The following is a 20,156-nucleotide window of genomic DNA, read 5'->3' on the forward strand; positions in this document are numbered from 1 at the left end:
TATAATCATGAGGGTCCTTATGAGAGGAAGGCAAGACAGTCAGAGTCAGAGTGTACTAGTCTGATTCTCCAGAGAAACAACAGAATGAAAAAATTATATATATATATACACATGTATACCTACACAAAGAGATTTATTATAAGGAATTGGCTCGTGTGATTACAGAGGCTGAGAAGTCCCAAGATTTGCAATCAGCAAGCTGGAGACCCAGGAGAGTCTATGATGTAGTTCCTGTCCCAGACCAAAGGTCTAAGAACCAGGTCAGCCATCAAAATAAGTCCAAAAGTTAGCAGGTTCGAGAGCCAAGGAGGACCAATGTTTCAGTTTGAATCCAAAGGCAGGTAAAGGCCAATGTGCCAGCTCAGGGAAGCCAGGAAGGAGGAGCTCCCTCAAATCCAAGGGAGGGTCAGACTTCTTGTTCTATTCAGACCTTCAACTGATTGGACGAGGGAGGGCAGTCACATTAGGGAGGGCAATCTGCTTTACGCAGCCTACAGATTCAACTGTCAATCTTATCCAAAAACATCCTCACAGATGCATGCAGAATAATGATTGACCACATATCTGGATACCTCATGGCTCAGTCAAGTTGACACATAAAATTAACCATCACTCAGAGAATGTTATAGGGCAAATTAATTGAGGCCACTAGTGCAATAAAGCCGCTACAGGAGGTAATGGCTTACCACCACTGCTGGTCTCTGGTGGTTTTTTCTTGACTCTGCCCACAGCTGTTTAAAGTCTGTTCAAGACACCTGAGATGAGTCTTGTTTCCTCTCAGGTCTCCGTCTGATAGACTTGGTGGTCTAAAAGGATAGTACAATTCAAAAAGAATCCCCCCTCCTCTAGATTGAGTAACTATCACCAGCATGATCTACCACACGATTCTTTACTATTTAATTTTGATTTATTAAGTTGTGAGTATTTTCCTCTCTGACCTTGATTCAATCTAAGCAGTAACAGAAATGGATAGAGAACATATGGCAAGACTGCTGAGTAAAGGTGTTCCTTAGATACAGCAAACCTGGTTCCTTCTCTCCTCGGATAACCCGGAGAAAAGCATGTCATCTCCCTGGACCTCCAGATTCCCATTCCTGAAATGAGAGAATTCGATTAGGGGATCTCTCAGGTCACCTGCTCTACCAGAGACAAGACCTCTTTATAAGCCACTTACGGGAAAATTGCTGAAAATGTTGCTAAAACTCTCAAGCCCTGCTGACACTTTACAAGACGAAGAAGGAACCTGTAGGTGAACAGCTTAAGAATGTATTTTCATTCAACAAGGATATGTAAGATCTTACTTTGGATAAGACACTTGGGAAGCACTAAAATAGAAAGAGGTAGGCCCTTCCCTCTGAAAGCTTACAGTCTATCTGGGAAACAAACAATTAAATGTGAATTATATCCAACGTCATAGTGAGATAAAGGGGAGAGCATAGGGTGGGAGAAATACATAACTCAGATTTGGATTGCAGGAAGGAGGTGATAATATCTGGATTGCTTCTTGAAATGGAAGTGGAAGGTAGGTGTGGAGACAGGGAGTGAGACAGAAAAGAAAAAGATCTGTGGAAGATTAAATAATTGTTCAGAAGTATTCACTCCTTCTCCCACCTGCACTTCTATCGGTGTATGAGTGTATGTCTTTTCATCTTTATTCTATATGACTTGCTTTGGCCAATGGAACATGGGCAGAAATGACAAGTGTGACAGTTTAGGGCCTAGGCCTAGGGAGGCATCACATAGTTCCGCTTGCCCTTTCTTACTTCTCTGCCATCACCATAAGAAGAATCCACCCAAGCTAGTATGATGGTCCAAGGAAGAGGAGCGGCATGTGGAGAAGGCCTGAGCCCAACCTGCCATGAAGAGCCAAGCCCTTTGAACCCACAGCTTGAAGCAGAGCTGCCCAGTCAATTAAATTTATATCCACTGACCCATAGACAACTTGCAGATGCTTGACTGAGTCTAGGTGAGATCAGCAAAGCTGCCCCAGCACTCGTGGATGTGTGAGAAATATAAGCTTATCTTTGGATGTCACTGAGATTTTATGGTTGTTTGTTATGCAGCTTTATTACGGCAAGAGCTGACTGATACAAGAACTTTCTTTATTCTTTGCTGTGTTTTAGGCAGAGAGTATAAGTGATGAGCACATGTAAAACTCTACAGCAAAAGGGAGCATGAACAATATATTAGTTTCCTAGGGCTGCCATACCAAATTACCACAACTGAATGGCTTAAAACAAAAGTAAATTATTCTCTAACAGTTCTGGAACCAGAAGTCCAAATTCAGGGTATCATAGCAGGGCTATGCTCCTCCAAAGAATCTAGGGAAGAATCCGTCCTTGAAAAGTCTAGCTTCTGGTGGCTCTTGGCATTCCTTGGCTGTAGCAGCATAACTTCAAACTCTACCTCCAGCCTCAGATGGGCTTTTTCCCCCATCTCTGTGTCTCAACTCTCCTTTTTTCTTCTCTCATATGGTCACTCGTCATTCGATTTATCCAGGATTATCCTATTTTGGGATCCTTAACTTAGTTCTATCTGCAAAGACCTTAGTTCCGAATAAGGTCGCATTCACAAGTACCAGGGTTGAAGATTTGGACATATTGTTTTCAGGACACTACTCAACCCACTGCTGCTAACATGAGAAACTGAAAGCAATTCAGCAGAGCAGGACTCGATACCTCTCCTATTAGAGTGGGACATTTAATACAACAGTAACCTTCCTCATAAAGCTATTGGGAGGATTAAAGAGGCATTATATAGAAAATGTTAAAAACAGGATCTGGTATATGGTAAACAATCAGCAAGCATTAGTCACCATTGTAATTTAAATAATTGTCACTGCCTTACCCACTTGAGAGAATTATGTGAAAATAAAATGAGACACTAGTTGACGGACATTTTTGAAAAGTGTTTTCAAGTGTCAATTTAAAATGTTATTACTTCTGAAGAATTCTCATGTATATATTTTCAATACAGCAAATCATGTTAAACATCCAGTGAGTGCTAAATGGAGAGACAGGGTAGGTAAATCTTTTCAAAAAGTGAGGAATACCCCTGTGTGATTTTTTTTCAATGAATTAGACTTCGTGTAAATCAATTGGCTAAAAGAGGACCATGTCTGCTCACTTTGCTGTTCAGGCAACATACTACAAAATTGATTTAAAAGTGAAACTTTTTATTAAAATAACAAGATCAAGACAAGAACACAGCTAGTACTTTTCTTGGCTAGAATCCTTGGGAACCCTGAACACTCCCACATAAACACACTATTGTCAGATTTTCTTATGTAAGTGCTTATTTATCTTCTTTAGGGGTGCTTTTTATGTGGAGTATGGTTTTTGAAAATATTTAAAAAGCTCTCCTACAGTTTTTTAGTAACCTTTTCAAATGGGGTTAGGAAATGTCCCTTTTGCTACACACTGGGGGGAAATGATTTATTTCACCTTTGAAAATATGAACAAAATTGATGAAAAACAAACCAAATAGGATTCAAGGTTGCTGTTTCTGGTTCTGGTTTCACTTGTGGGCTCAAATGCTGTTTATTGAGAGCTACAATGTGCCAGGCCCTATGCCAAGTGCTGGGCAGACATTTAAACAAGGAATTTAAATAAGATATTGTCTTTACTCTCAATACAGTTTAAACATCAGAGACAGATGAGAAAATCAACAGGCACAGTACAGTGTAATGAATATTTTAAAGGTTCTATTGAGAAAGAGGTATAGAAACACAGGGTCAAGAATCCTGATAGATGCGGTGGGAGAAATGAACTCTGCTAGAGGCAAATGTTGTAGAACTTGAGGTCTGAAGGAAAAGGAGCCAGAGCCCTGTCATGGAATGGGGAAGTAATGTCAGAAAGAGAGAATTCTATGTGCATATATACGTCGATGGGACATCCACCGAGGTCAGGGATTTTGTTTTGATCAATAATTATCTGTTGAAAGAATTCCAAATGTTCCTTGAGGTTACAGGGAAGAGAGTAGAAGGAGATATAACTGTGGGATGTCCCAAGGGCTATATTATGGACCCTGTATGATGAGCTAAGGGCTTACCACTTTATGCTGAATGTCTTCTAACTGGGGGATCCACTGGTAGAGAGGAGAAAGAGAAGGAGAGAGAGACTGGAAGGGAACTAGTTCTAAGAAAGGGAAATTGGTTAGAAGACCGAGCCTTCAGTTCAGGGGACAAAATCCTCATCTATGGCAGGGGAAAGAAGAGGGTAAGAGAAGGTGAAGACAACAAGGAGATAGTCAATAAAACCATCCATCGATAAAAATAAGCGATCAATTGAATGTGTTGGGTAAAGGGCCAAGTTGGGGAAAGTCTAGAGAACTAGGCTGTCCAAAAGAGTAGCCACCAGCCATGTATAGCTAATGAACATGGCTCTGTCTAATAACTTTAGACATAGCTAATACAGTATGCAATGTGCTCTGAGTATAGAATACCTAATTTTAAAGACTCAGCGTGAAAATCTAATGTAAAATATCTCATTAATAATCTCGTACATTGATTACATGTTGAAATGATAATTTGGGGTTATATTAAGTTATGTAAAATATTTTATCCAAGTTAATTCCACCTGTTTCTTTTTACCATTTTAATGTGATTACTAGAAATTTTTAAATTACATATGTCGCTCATATTTGTGGTTTGTGTTATATCTCTAATGGACAACACTCACCAAAAATAATTCCCCAGATGTCTGTCTTGGGCAGCTTGGGGATTATGTTGTCATTTAACAAAGTAGAAATGACAGAAGGAGGAAAGTTCTAGAAGGATGACTTTTATTTTTGAACATGCCGACTTTGAAATGTCTATTAGACTTTCACGTGGAACATCTACTTTGTAGATATGCTAATTACGTGAGTTGGAGGCTCAGGAGGGAGAACAGTTGGAAACAATAGATTTGGAATGGGTGTGGGTATGGTTATTCAAGCACTAACATTTCAGTGAGTATTTACTGTGGGCTAGGCATCTTGTTAAATACTTTATATACGTTTAATTCTCAACAGTCTTTTGAGTTAAATAATATCATCATCATCATCGTCCCCATTTTCCAAATGAATAAAAGGAGGTTAGTATAAACAAGGTTACAAAGCTATTAGGGGCAATGCTAATGATGCTTAAGTTTTAGGACCCTGATCTTGCACGGCCTATTCCAAGGCTTAGGATGCTTCTCTCTGAGGATGTGGGCAAGAAGTAGTAGCTCCATCTAAGTGCCAGGGGCTGAGAGCAAGGCCCCAGCCTGGAGGTTACTTCTATGCCCTGAAAGTGGTTCTTGAGCTGCTGGAGGAGGTCCCCATCCTCTCAGCCACGCTGACACCTTGCGTCTTGTGCAAGCATCAAGCATCTGGGCTCTCCCTTTACTCCAAAGAGAGGAATCTGAAGGAGATACTATTCCACTAGGGACCACTGCAACTCAGGCTTCATGACCACCTCGCCCTCCAGGATCAGCCCTGCAGGGATGAGGAGCTGAAGCGTAGGGTCCCAGGAAGACATGGCAGAGCTGAGCCAGTTGCTGAGTGGCCCTCAGGGTCCATATCAAGGGACATCAAATGTCTAGAGGCACCCAAGGCTGCTTCTGGGGAAGAAGTACCTCTTTAGCAAAAACTGTATAAGAATTTACAGATATGGTATCACCAAAAATGCATTAAGAGGCTGAAAGAAACTCTTTGAAATTATCAATAATAAAAAAGCAAATTTCATGCATTCATACCATAGGAAACACTGAAATAATTTTCTGGTTTCTCTGGAGATAAATTACAGAACCTTTGTCATATGAGGAGGCATTCAAAGAGTAAATAGTCAAAAACATAAGAAAAAAATGTATTTGTATTAGTGGTATATAGATATAGTGATAGTAATAATAAAATGGTGTTTTTCTAGATTTGGATATATTTCTATTTTTCAGCTCTTTTTTTTTTTTGCCAATCTTCTTTTCTTTTTTTTGTTTTAAAGATTGGCACCTGAGCTAACATCTGTTGCCAATCTTCTTTTTTGCTTCTTCTTCTTCATCTCTCCAAAGCCCCCCAGTACATAGTTGTATATGCTGTTGTAGGTCCTTCTAGCTGTGGCATGTGGGACACCGCCTCAGTATGGCTTGATGAGTGGTGTCATGTCCACACCCAGGATCTGAACTGCCAAAGCCCTGGGCTACCAAAGCAGAGCGCATGAACTTAACCATTTGGCTACAGGGCTGGCCTCTATTTTTCAGCTTTAAAAAAATTTAATTTGCTGAAATTTCTTAATTCTAAAGAAATAGTCACTTTCATACTTTTTAAATAATTTTAAGTTAACTTTATTCAGGGATAATTTATATGAAATGACATACATCAAGTGTACAATTTAATGAGTTTGACAAATTTTGGTAAGTGTAGCCATCTTCCCAGTCAAGATTTAGGACATTTCCATTATTCCAGAAAGTTCCCTTGTGCCTCTTTGAAGTCAATCACCTTCCACTCCCAGCCCCAAGCAACTACTGATCTGCCTTTGCTGTAGATTAGCTTCACACCTGTTTTAGAGCTTCACATAAGCTAAGTAATACATTGTGTACTCTTTCATATCTGACTTCCTTAGCTCAGCATGATGTTGAGATTTGACTATGCTTTTGTGTGTATCAGTAATCCATTCTTTTCCATTTCTGGGTAGTGTTCCATTTGGTGAATATACTATTGTTTTTAATCTGTTCACCTTGATGGGCATTTGGGTTGTTTCCAGTTTAGGTCTATTTTGAATAAAGCTTCTATAAAACTCTTGTTCAGCATCTTTGTGGACATAAGTTTTCATTTCCTTTGGAATTGCTTTGTCATAGGTTAGATGAATGGCTACCTTTATAAGAAACTGCCTAGCTAATTTCCAAAGTGTTTATGTGTTTCTCTCCTCCTACCAGCAAAGTCTGAGATAAAGAATGGGCATTGTTTTATACGCTTTTATTTTTTTTCTTAAAGAGAGCCTCTCAAATGGTCTAAGCATTAAATCCTATAAAACCTGGGCTCTCCTGTTAAGGTGGTAGAGTGAGATCCAAGACTCTAGACCTCTATAATATGGAAAGAAAAGCGGAGGAGGGGGAACAGAGCTCCTGGAATGCTAGTGATCTTCTGGATGAATCTGGCAGAAGCACTTTGAGTTGACTAATTTTGCGTCAACCCAGATACTCCGTCAAACATTATTCTAGATTTTCTATGAAAGTGTTGTTTAGACGAGATTAACATTTAAATCAAGAGACTTTGAGTGAAGCAGTTTACCCACTATGATGTAGGTGGGCCTGATATAATCAGTTGAAAAACTATTGATCTCCCATGGGAAGACAGACACTGCCATAGGACTTGAAGGGCAGTATCAACACATCCCTGGGGTTCTCGCCTGCTAGCCCATGCTCAGATTTTGAACTTGCCAGCCTCCACAATCAAGTAAGCCAACTCCTTTCTGTCTCTCTCCACACACACATACAAACACGTGTGTGTGTTCACATGCACACACACACAGACACACACAATCATCCTCTTTGTCTCTGAAGAACCCTGACTAATATACACTTCATCTCTCATCTGGGATTCTGAAGAGCTACCAGCATTCAGAACAGACTCCTTTCCAATTTCCTCTCCTCCCCAGTCGGTAAACATGTCCTTCAGTTAGTGCTTTGAACACTCCCAGACTGTGCTTTTCTAAAAAGGACAAGCTCTCCCCTTTTTCTTTTCTGCCCATGTCGCTGTCTCTTTATCAGCTTTTAAACTAGCTTTTTTTTCTCCTCTTCTCGTTGTACTGACCTTATACTATAATCAGTACAGTCAGATGTCAAAGAAGGGAAAATAGGAATACTATTACCATTATGTCCCAGGAACCACTGTGTTCCATGGAACCTGTATATAAAATTGCCCCTAATCACCTTGACCCTGCCTAGCAGTGGAGCGAGGGACCCAGTAGACACAAAGAGCCCAGTCCAATCAGATTCGAGCTCAGCTACACATATCTCTCTCTGTGAGGGCCACCGAAGGCTTCCCAGAGAGGGGGATTCTGGGAGAAGAAAAGCATCTCCTGCTCTGCAGCTAGACATGGAGCATCCCAGAGCTCCCCACCTGCCCAGCTCCTAACCTCTCCGAACCACAGAACTGCCGTCACTGCTGCTTCTGCTTTGACACTGAGCTGAGTGCACCACTGGTCTTGCAGCTGTGATCTGTGAAATCAATGGAGCTGTTATGTCAGGATTTTCTTGTAATGCTATGGAGAGTCATTTCCCTGTGGCTTCCATTATTATTGTTATTATCATCACCACCACCATTATTAGGGGGCTCCCTAACAATAGCATTTATGTGACTATGTTGTGTTTGTACAAAATTGGATCCAATTTCCTTTGGCTCAAAGGTAAGAGACAAGCTAATCACCCAGTGTCAGACATCCAAAAGCAAAACTTAGGATTTTTCAGCTTCTCCTCCAGGGTGGTAGGGGGTGGGAATCCTGTGGGACGTAGTGTGACCCTCCAACACTGCTGTGAGAGAGTGGGAGTGGAAAGCAAAGTGCTAAGGAACTACTCACACCTGGATTGATCTTTGTTTGTCGGTATTAAGACTTTCTCATGTTTTAAATTCCAAAGGAGAATATAGACATTGCAAAGGCTGTGGTGGGAGGTTAAATTACAGAGAGAGCTTCCACGACATTGAACAGTCCTGGGTGAGGATGGAGCACGTTCCCTGGGGTGTTGAAGGTAAAGGACGAAACATTCCCTCGCCATTGCAAACACAACATGCAGGCACTCATGGGTCACAGTCATTCCTATTCCCTATGACCATAATTAACCCTTTCAGAAAATGAGGCTCGGATCTATCTTTGCAACAGGAAGTGTAGGTGCTAGTCTTTTTTCTGCCTCAATTTTTTGTCTGTTTCTTTGATTTGGGGGGTTTTTCTATGTAGGGCTGTATAAGGTCTTGGAATATAGGTCTGAATACTTCCTAGAATCCTGGCTTTGCCCCCTACATTGTCTGTACAACCTTGTTAGTTAATCTTTCTAAGACTTTTTTTTCTCATGTGTAAATTTGGGGAAATAATAGTAAAGTCTCAAGGAGTTTCTTTAAGATTATATGAGAAAATCCTTATAAAGTTGTGCCTACTGACTACGTGGCAGAGATGACTGAGTGACCATCCATGGTAAATGCTCCCCTTCCATAATAATTGATGGGAAATGATTATCCTTCCAGGAACTACATTTCCCAGCTCCCTTGCATCTAGAGAAGATGATAGGACTAGTTCTAGCTAATGGTATGTGAGTGGAAGTGATGTGTGCCACCCTTGGTCCCAGGAGGTTAAATATACCTGTGTGCCTTCTTCACACTGTCTTTTGACTGGTACATACCAAAGGAAGCTTGGAGCTTCACGATGGGAAGTCAATGTGACCCTGAGTCAACACTCAGGGTTCCCCAACAAAGCCTCACCTCACAGTGGACTTTTCAGGACTGAGAAGAAAAAAAGACACTCATTGCCTTAAAACACTGAGATTTTCAGGCTATTTGTTATAAAGCTAGCATAGCCTGATGAATAGGAGTATTATTATTTGCACAGGTGAGTCACTAGTCTATTATTAACCCAGTCACTGACATCACTTCACATTTTTCTTTACACACCACTGCTACCACATTTGGGGAAAGGCTTTAACATAACTTGCGTTAATAAGAGCTATCAGGAGGTTTTCACTAAGTAAGCAGAGAGAAGTCTAAGAACAGTATATTTTTTATGAGGCCAGAAATCATGTTTATCTCTTTTTTGCCATTTTATTAGTGCCTAGTGTAGTATATGGGCCTAACACATATTTATTTATTGAATGATACACTAGTCAGGTGAGACAACTTCTGAATAAGAAACACACCTACAATCCTGGTGATTGACCAGACTAGAAATTTATTTTTTGCTTATGTATCAGTTCAGCATGGTTCTTTGGTGGGCTACTTTCCATGTGGAGATTCAGAGGACCAGGATCCTTCCACATTCCAGCTCTAGCCTCTCTTGGAGTCTTAAAGTCCTCTGCTGCATCGTTTTCATACATCTAGCAAAAGGAGATCATGGAGGATCGTTAGAAAGGATTTTATTGGTCTGGCCTGGAAGTGAGGCATCGCACTTCTGCCATTTTCCATTGTCCAAAACTCAGTCATATGACCACATTTAGCTGCAAAGAAAGTTGGGAAATTTAGTCCAAATGTGTACCCAGGAGGAATGTATTAGTACCCTATTGCTGCTCTAACAAATTACCATAAATTGAGCAGATTAAAACAGCACTATTTTATTATCTTACAGTATTGGGGGTCAGAAGTCTTAAAGTTAAAGTGTTGGCAGGGCTGCATTCCTTCTGGAAGTTCTAGAGAAGAATTGGTTTCTTTGCCTTTTAGAGCTTCTAGAGGCTGTCTGCACTCATTGGTTCATGGCACCTTCCTTCATCTTCAAAGCCAGCAGCATAGCATCTTCAATCTCTCTGACCTCTGCTTTTGTCCACACATCCCCTTCTCTTAGTCTGACCTTACTGCTTTCCTTTTATACAGACCTTTGTGATTACATTTGGCCCACTCAGATAATCTAGGATAATCTTCCTATCTCAAGATCCTTAACTTACTCATATCTGGAAATTTCCTTTTCTATATAAGTTCACTTATTCACAGGTTCTAGGAATTAGGATGTGGACATCTTGGACATCTTTGGGGGGCCTTATCCTTTCAACCATAGAGGTAAACAGTTTATGGTGAATGTATAGCAGTCTCCATCACAGATAGATTAATTAACTATGAGAAGATAACAAGCATTGCTCTGGGTAGATGTGGAAATCAACTTTGACTTTCTTGAACAGATGACGATTCCTTAGCAAAGTGATCAAAGTTTAAAGAAGGACTATAGTCTGGGGAATTCAAACAAGAATTCAAACGGGGCTCCAATTTAGGAAAAATGGGACAAGTGTCTGGCTCCTATAACTAGAGTAATGTGAGTAGAGTATACTAGTAACCTAGTATAACTAGGGTAATGTGAGGTTGTTTTTTTTTAAAAAAAAAACAAGAATGAGGCAATAGCCAGTTGCTAAAATGACCTTTGGCTGGCTCTCTTGTCTCAAATAAATACAGGTATCTCTGCCTCTCAAATTTCTTCCAAGACTCAAGCCATGATTTATGTGTAGTGCTTCAAGATCCTGGACCTGAAAAACTAAGTCCTACAGCAGACAGACCCCAGAAGGGCAAAATATGGTTAACACAGTGTTAATTTTACAAATCATAATTTTAAAATATCTGTGTTTGCAAATTAGTAGGCTTTCCTAACACTAATTAAAATATGCTTATTAACTTTTGGCAGGCAGCTGCTGTTCTTAATTTGAGGAAAACAGATCTAGAAGAAAGGTTTGAAAATATTTTTTAGCAAATAGACTTTACCAAAAAAACCAACTTTGACTACATAAAACCTTGCATACAGATAGCACTAAATTGATTACAAACATAGGAAAAAATCCTCTAATTGTCTCTCAATTTCATACTAGAGATGTTATATAGAACTAACTTAAAAAAAATAACACCTCTTTTTACCTTTTCAAAATGTTTAGTTAAAACTGAATTCAGTAGTTCTTTTTCACTCTCATAAGGATGTCATGATGAAGTATTCTTGGTTGAGATTGTTAGTCACTGACAACAGAATCCACTACAGCTATTAATCAGAAAGAGATATGCAATGAATCAGGCCTACATGCTACTTAGTGAAGAACAATGCAGTCAAGTGGAACAAACCATACAATGGATCTCTCTACCAGAAACATCACTGCTGATACCACCTTCCCCTCAGCAATATGGTGCCAAGGCCTGGACCTTACAACATTTCCTAGGGTTCAGAATAACCAGACACCTGCTAGCCAATAATTGGATCTCCCCAGTGTGGGGACAGCTTCAATTTTCTCCCTTCCCCTTTGTGACATGTAAGACTGTGCCTGCGTGGTGCAATTTAGTTTACTGTGGATTTCTACCTTCATGACAGTTTTAAAATGTAATTTTTAGTTTGACAGATTCTATAGCTCAGGAAGGCAAGCTAGAATCAGTGTTGAGTCAAGCAATCTATAGTATATGCCACAAGAATTAGGCTTCCCTTTTTGGGAAGTCCCTAAAATATAAAGCATTCATTACACATGTGCAGTATCTTGTACTGTGTGCTTTTTCCAGGATGGAAGTTCAGTAATAAAAATTACACAGGCCTTGGGCATCCTTGATCTCAGCCAGACCCACAGTGATTCCGTGGCATCTCTGTGAAATTTAGAGACTTACTACTGCCCCATGCTGGAAGATTCTACTTTCATTTCAGTGCAGCATCGTGTTTATCTCAGTCCTGAGTTTCGGAAATCAGGAGAAGAGAAGAGTTTGGGCCCCAAATATTGTGGAATCTGTGTGTCATAGGATGACTGATGACAGCAGCCCATGGCTGCCCATATAGTTGGATTCTGCGTGTGTTCGTTTTCCCTGTGATCTCTCGTTGCCAATGAGGAAATGAATCAAGCATGAAACCTGCCAGGGGAATGGAAGAAAAAAAATCCTATTAATACATATTTTAGAACACATGCACATTTACAATGCACCTCTTCAAACATTCTTAAGCGTCTTGGGAGACAGGCAGTTGCAAGAGAAAGGAGACATGATTATCTGCATTTTAAAGATAGAGAAACCTAGGCTTAGACTGAGTTGTCCAAGTTCATAGAGCTGGGAAAAAGAAAACTAAAACCTTAATCCATATCTCCTAACTACAAGTCTGGTACTCTTTGGACCACCCAAATTTATATCATATTGAAGAGAAAGGGAAGTACCTGAATGCTCATTTAGAAACTTCTATGTGCTAGCCACCATCTTACTTTTCAGTTATTATCCCACATTTCCTCAAAACAACCTGCTGGAGTAGGTGTTATTATGGTTAAGGACACAGGATCAGAGCACTCCACAGGTGATAAATTTAGTCTATATGAGAGCCAGTCTTCTCTAAAGGTTTTGATGCTTACTGAAAAATTTGCTCCCAGATTCTTTGCAAAAATCATTTGGCTTGTGACTTGGAGAAGGAAAAGCAGAAATTCCAAGAAAATGAGGAGGAAAAAGGGAAAGAGGAAGAACTGTTGACAAATTGTCCAAAGATTGGTATCTGCCTGTGCTGCACATATTAGACTCAGGACTCATTACCTTGAAGAAGTCTCACAGATAGCTCCTTTCTTTGCTGACATTTCCTGCCCCACTGATCTTTGGAAACTGGCATCATCATCTCAAGGTGTGTGGGGAACAGAGTTACAGTGAGTCTTTCCCCATCTATGCTAGTTTATTCTACTCACAGCTCAAGCCCTGTTTCCTCCTCGGTTTCCTTGCTATTGATCAAAGATGTCACCAAGTTTCTTGATTATAAAAGTGGAAGAACAAGCTAGACGTTATCATTTAGGAACAATATAATTAAGATATGGATAATACTTGTATATCCCTGAATATCTCACTTTTGAGAATTCTTCAATAAGTTAAAGATTCACCATTTGGCTCAATTCCCCTCCTATGTATATACTCAACAGAACTGAAAATAAATGTCTATATAAAACCCGTGCATGTTTATGGCAATATTATTCATAATATCTAAAAAGTGGAAACAACTCAAATGCCCCTCAACTGATGAATGGACAAATAAAATGTTGTATATCCATACGATGGAATATTATTCAGTCATAAAAAGAAATGTACTGATATATGCTACAAAAGAATGAACCTTGAAAATATTATGCCCAGTGAAAGAAATCAGACTCAAAAGACCACATATTATATGATTCCATTTATACGAAGCGTCCAAAGCAGGCAAACTCATAAAGATGGAATGTACTTTAGTAGTTGCCAGAGGCTGTGAGAAGGGGAGAATGAGAGGCAACTGCTAATGGATATGGGGCTTATTTGGGGAGTGATAAAAAGGGTCTAGAATTAGATAGTGGTGATGAATATACAACACTGAATATATTAAGAACCATTGAATTCTACCATTGAATTACCATGATGAGTAAACTTTATGATATGTGATTGTATCTCAATAAAACCATTATTAAAAAAATAAAAATAAATTGCTGTGTACAAAAAAAGAAATATTTCAGTTACCCAATCATCAAGCATATGACTATAATCCTCTCTTGGCATTTAAAAGCTTTTCATCATCACATTGGATATATGGAATTCTTTCCAGAGAATCCCATATTTCAAGCCTTAGGATAGTGAAGTAAAAATAAACTCTTGAAAAAATATGCTTTGGAAAAAGAAATCTATATATTTCTTTCAATGTGTTTTGATTTAATTTAAGTGGCTGCTTTCAGAATTTTTCAAAGTTTAAGTATTCATTTATTCATTCAAAATAACTTAATAGAGTAGCTACTATGTGCAGGACACGGAGCTAAGGGCTGTAGATTGTTCAGAGAAGTATGAGGCAGGAATAATGTTAGGCCCTCGTAAGGAAAACAGCACGTGCCCACACACTCCTGAAGTTTGGTTCTTGGTCTAGTGCTTGGACGTGTTTCCTACCCTGGCCGCAGCAACAGGGGCTGATTAAATTCTTTCCCACTGATCCCAAGGACTGTCATAGGAATCTTTATAGAACCCGACTCCAGACGGACCCTATCAATCACTAAGTAAAAAAGTTGAAACTTATTTGGGGGCCAGATTCATCAAATCCCCTCATTAGGTCCAGCGAAGTTAAGAGACTTATTCATAATTTCAGCGCTAGTCAGTACTGATTTAAGACTAGAATTTGAGTCTCCTGTTCCCACATCCTGTGCTTTTCCCTGTGAAATATTCAATAGTGATACTTAAAAGGTGAAAAGGTGAATGGTACCAGATATGCTAAGTGATATAGGACTTTAGAAGAAGAAAGACAAATATAGGCATGCAGATTGAGAAGTCTTCATGGATGGTACAGGGTTGGAAAAATGAGAGACAGAGAGAAAGACACGCCAGGCCCCAGAAAGTGCGTGAAAAAAGGACTCAAGCTGAGCATGACAATAGCATTTGGGGAATACATAGAGCATATGGCCACCAAGGAGATAGGTCTTGACGTGTACCAGTAGACTCCCCTGTCCTTCAGAAAGGCACTTGCTAGCTACAAGGACTTGAAAATCAGCAACTTTGACCTTTATACATCTTCACTTAATAAACAAATGACTCTTGGAGAAGAAATACACTGTGTTCTATCATTTTGCAAGTATTTATTGAACACTTATAATGTGCCAGGCTCTGGGCTAGCCTGGGCAATCAAAGAAGAAAAAAAAGACATCATTCCTGCTAGGGACTTCTCAGGGGGAGGCCAACAGGTGCCACTGGTGCATGAGCCTCAGGATGAGTGCACTTATCTCTTGCCTTCTTTAGAATAGATTGTGTGTTGAGTGTGGATGGGGAGAGAGAACATGACTATAAGTTGGGGTCAGATTATTGAGGGAATATAAAGCCCAGGTGGTCAACTTGAACTCCATTTCGTAAACCACAGAAAGAAGATAGAACTTATAAACAAAGTCTCCGTGATGTCTATTAAGGGAGGAGCCTCAAGAATGATCTCACTCTAGTGTCTTATTTTCATTGAGAGAACTAATTGACAGAGAAGGAAATGATTTGTCTGGAGCCACATTGTTAGGCAGTAGCTGTAAGTAGGACCCAGGTCCTCTGGTTCCTGGCTTGCTTGTGCTACACCCCCCACATTATTTCCCAAATGTGCAATGGACTGGAGCTAGAATTACAGAGAGAGGCAATATGTCCTAGACTCAGCTGGACCTTGGTTCCTCACCATCACGTCTGTTTACTTTATCTGCTTTCTTTGTTCCATCAAAGCAAACCATGACTATAAACAGCATACGGACTAACAAGTAAATGTGCTTCCAAAGGGGCCGTCATCACCATATGGTGCCACCTCAAACTCACACCCTGCATTTGCCTTCAGAAAATGATTTGGTTGACAGTGTGCTGGGCCTGAACTTTCAATCGTCTCTCAGTTACCTCACTTAGTCATCTCTATGCAATGATTTACCCCAAAAGTAAATTATTAAACAGATAAAACATTATCTTTCTGTATTGTTTAACTATTTTCAAGCTGCCTTGCAATCATTTTTGAAATGAAAGAAGGTATGAATGAATACAAGCTGAAGCAAAGAATAAATAAATTATATAAAGCCAAAAAAATGAGTACTTTATTCCTCCTCCCTTACCTACCATATGAATTTGTAATTAGATATCTAAGGCATTATTTAAGAAATCTTTTTAAAGTGAGGTCAGCATAACATATATTTTTTTCTACTGTCTTTTTTACTCCCTCACTTCTACAAGCACCGTGCCGTGTATGATAAATGTCGACCCTCAATATAGTGAAGCTAGTCCCACCAAGAATCTTGCTAATGTTTTTGTTTGCAGTTGTATTTTTTCCTACAATGCTGTTTGAGAGCTTTAACCCTTCAGTACTGACGTTTCACCCACAATTCTGAGTACAAAAAAGAAGTTTTCCTTGGTATTTTAAACCCTCGAGTTGCTTTATATAACTCAAATTTTAAATAAGTTTCTATTTTAAAAAGCCGTTAGAAGATGACTACTCCATCTTTGTATATTGGAGACCACGTGCCGTGTATGTAGCCTGTCAGAGATAGATTTTACAAGGTCTTGGGGGTCCTGTTAAACCAGACTTTAGGTGTCTTCAAAGAGTTGGTCTTGAGATTGACCTAAGAACGCCGTGGCTCATGTCACTGCCATGGTGGCCGCTGGAGTTAGGGTTTATACGAATGGTATCTCCTTTATTCCTTCACAGTAGAATGAGTCCCAGTAAGCCTTCCCTCAACAAAAATTCATTCATTCTTTTAAACAAACATCTATTCAGAGCTTAGTTTGAGCCAGGCTCTGAGGTTAGCACTGAGAATATAAGAGTAAGAGTACAGTCTTATAGCATCAATAGGAATTCATGCAGAGGAAGGCAATGGAACAACATCTCAAAGTGGCAGAACCAGTGGGTTTAGTCCTTTACAAGCATCACTTCCCCAGGCCCAGAATATACCTATTCTCTCTTGCAAAGATTCTCTCAATCAGTCAGGAAGATATTTGACTATGGAATTGCCTTTTGGAGGAAAGGTGTGTTCTGGTCTTCCTCCAAAAGATGCTTGACTCGTAAGCCTTGCCTCTTTGGACACTTTCGTCCACTGTTAAAAGGTTTTTAACCATTAGGTGCAGATTTGAAGGCACTTGTGTCAGAGCACTGAGAACTTTTCAAGTCCTCTTTCAACCACATGACTTAAAAGACTGTTCATCTCTCCTCTGGTAGCACAGGCCACGGGCCTGGCAAAGAAATGCTTATAGACTGCTGAATAATTTTTACATATTTTGGGATCCAAGGCTATCAGTAAATATTTGGATTTGATTTGCTGTTGCATACATTCTTGGGCACTTTTCTTATATTTTCTATTTCCTCTTTGGTTTGTAAGCTTTTTGAAACCAGTATGTTTACTAGAATTCAAGCAAGCACAGAGCTCAAATAGAAAATATTGTTTTTTTATACCTGTAAAGTGCAATAGGTCACATTGACAACCATGAGTACTTGAATTGTTTTTAAATGTCACTTCAATAATTCCCAAGTTCATTTTTAGTAAGCAGTATATGTTATTTCTGATACTCTGATGAAAAGTTTCTTAACTTGAAAATTTTTAATTTGTTTGTTCAACAGCACTTATTAGGTACTGCAGAGGATGTTTTTTGTGTTTTCCCCAAAGCCCCTTTTGTCAACCTTAGTTACCCTAGCTTTCCTTTGGAATTCCCCTTTCATAATCTGGGGCATGTTGTTTGGATAGATTTGATCATATCAAACTCTAGGGCTCGGGTTCTGTTTGGCTTATGCCCAACAGCATATCCCATTCCACTGTCCATGCTTATTGGTTCAGGGATGGGCAAGTGACTAAAACAGTCAAAGAAACTATTACTGGAGCTTCTACATACAGATGCTTTTTTCTCTTTCCTAAGGGATATTCTCTCTTTTTCAGAATACTATAGGTTAGGGTAGTAGGTACAGAAGTGCTGCACTCATTTTATACCAGAGCTCGAACTGAAGCTGAACCCTGAAAAGCAGAGTGAAGAGAGAGAAAGAAACTAGGCACTTGAAGACATCTTCCTTGATTCTGGATCAAGCTTCACCTGCAGCTAGGCCTATCTCTAGATTGTTCAGGTTTCCTTTACTATTTACACCAATTTGAGTTGCATTTTTTACTGATCGCCACATTAAAAAAAAGCCTAATTCATGCCAGTGTTGCTTACACACTGGGTATATGGCCACAAAGATAAATATAACATAGTCTTTGACTTCAAGTAGTAAATAGCTATTTGAAGGGGAGAGAAAAAGCATAGAGTGATGCTTACAAAACAATGTGTTAAGGGCTGGTTTAGAATTAATGTATAGCATGTAGTGTAACCCAGTAAGCATACTTAATTGACCAGAATAATTCTTTCCTAGATGGTTCTGCATAAAAGGGAGATTGGCTGTACCTTGACCCTGAATTGAGTTATAGCTCTTGGCTAAGTTGAACACAAGTGCCAAATTCCATAGTGATGGGTCTTCCTCAATCTGACCACTTATTTTTCCTGGTAGATGACCTCCTGTTGAGTTATAACAATATCTATCCTTTGGACACCTGGTTATTCTCCCAGAAAAATGCTGCAGAATCCCCAAAACCTCTCAGATGAAAACAGTTCGTCCTTGAGAAGGCATTATTTTTACAAGATTATCACATTCGTTGTAGTTTTTTTTCTTTAGAAAGGAAACGGATCAATCTTTGTCCTCCTTAAACTTTTAAAGTGATAAAAATCATCTACAAGCAGAGCTGTCGACTAGAAGCTTCACAGATAAAAATAGAAAACTTCCTGCCAGTCACCAGTTTCCATTCTTCCCCTCCATCTCCAGATCCAAGGAAGCTGAGAAGTCTTGAAGCGTCCTATAACCCAAATGCCACATTCCACTGTGAAGGAGAGATGATCGCATGAAAAGAAGCTGTCTCTGAAAATTCAGGAAAACGTATATTTCTCTAGAAATTTCATATGGAATATATGTTAGGGTAGCTCTTCCCTGGAAAGCAAAAGGGGAAAAGGAAGAGAGGGCTGATGAAAGACAGAGCCAAGAATGAGAACTGACAATGGAAAAACAACGATAAGCACAAAGAAGAGAAGTAATAGGATAAAATACGCAATTACAGGGATAAGATAATTTTTCAAATTGTGTGTACATGTCATTATTGTGACACTTATTATTTTTCATCTTAATTTTTTAATGTGGCAAAATTTTAAACAGGATAAAAAGACTTTAAATTATGTAGTGTGTTAGGCCTCTTGCCAGAAAGGCATGCTTTTTCAGAATAAGGCAGCAGAACATTATGTGGCAGAGAGAGGCTCTTGTGAAAGGTTCCCTTTGTGTTGATTGAAGCTTTGCAAACCTGCCCTGAACAGGAGGATTTGCAGGCAGATTATCCAGATCAACTTGCTGAGCCAAGAAATGGTTTCTTCTTTTATTCTGATTTTTTCTTATTAAACTTAATGTTAAAACCCAAATCCTAGAATGCTCAAGTAAAATTTGTTGACTGATGATTTAAGGAGAAGAATTCAATGACTTGGACTCAAAACTGAGCTCCCTAAGAATAAAAAATGGCTGGTGGGCAGGGCGAGGGGCTCATTATTAATTCTAGTGAGAATGGGACTCCGTCCAGAATTGTTTTGTAATAATTTCAAGGAAAGTAACTTTTTAGAAATGGTTCTCAGCATCACTAGAGACCCATATGTATTAATAATGCGAGGTAAAATGGAATAGGATTTCTTTAGGGAACTGAACCTGAGTTTCACTTGTACAGAATGAGTGAAGTATGAAAATGACAGAAAGGATGCCAAAGGTTAAAATCCTTTCCTTTGTGGGTTAGCAGAGTTGCTATTTATAAATCAAGGTGTTTTAGAAATACGAGAAAACTTGATTCTCCCTACTCACCCAGGTCAGTACCACCTATTTTCCAGGCTGGAGCAAGCTAGGAGGGGGGATTTCAGCCCTAGTTATCTGGTTGAGATTCATCAGGCCTGTGATTAACCAAAGGAGGGAATTGCTGTAGCTGGACATAATCTATTGCCCTCACCATTTAGCTGGAGGGAAAGCAGGAAAA

The sequence above is a fragment of the Equus caballus genome, chromosome 16 (assembly GCF_041296265.1).
Source record: "Equus caballus isolate H_3958 breed thoroughbred chromosome 16, TB-T2T, whole genome shotgun sequence".
NCBI lineage: Eukaryota > Metazoa > Chordata > Mammalia > Perissodactyla > Equidae > Equus > Equus caballus.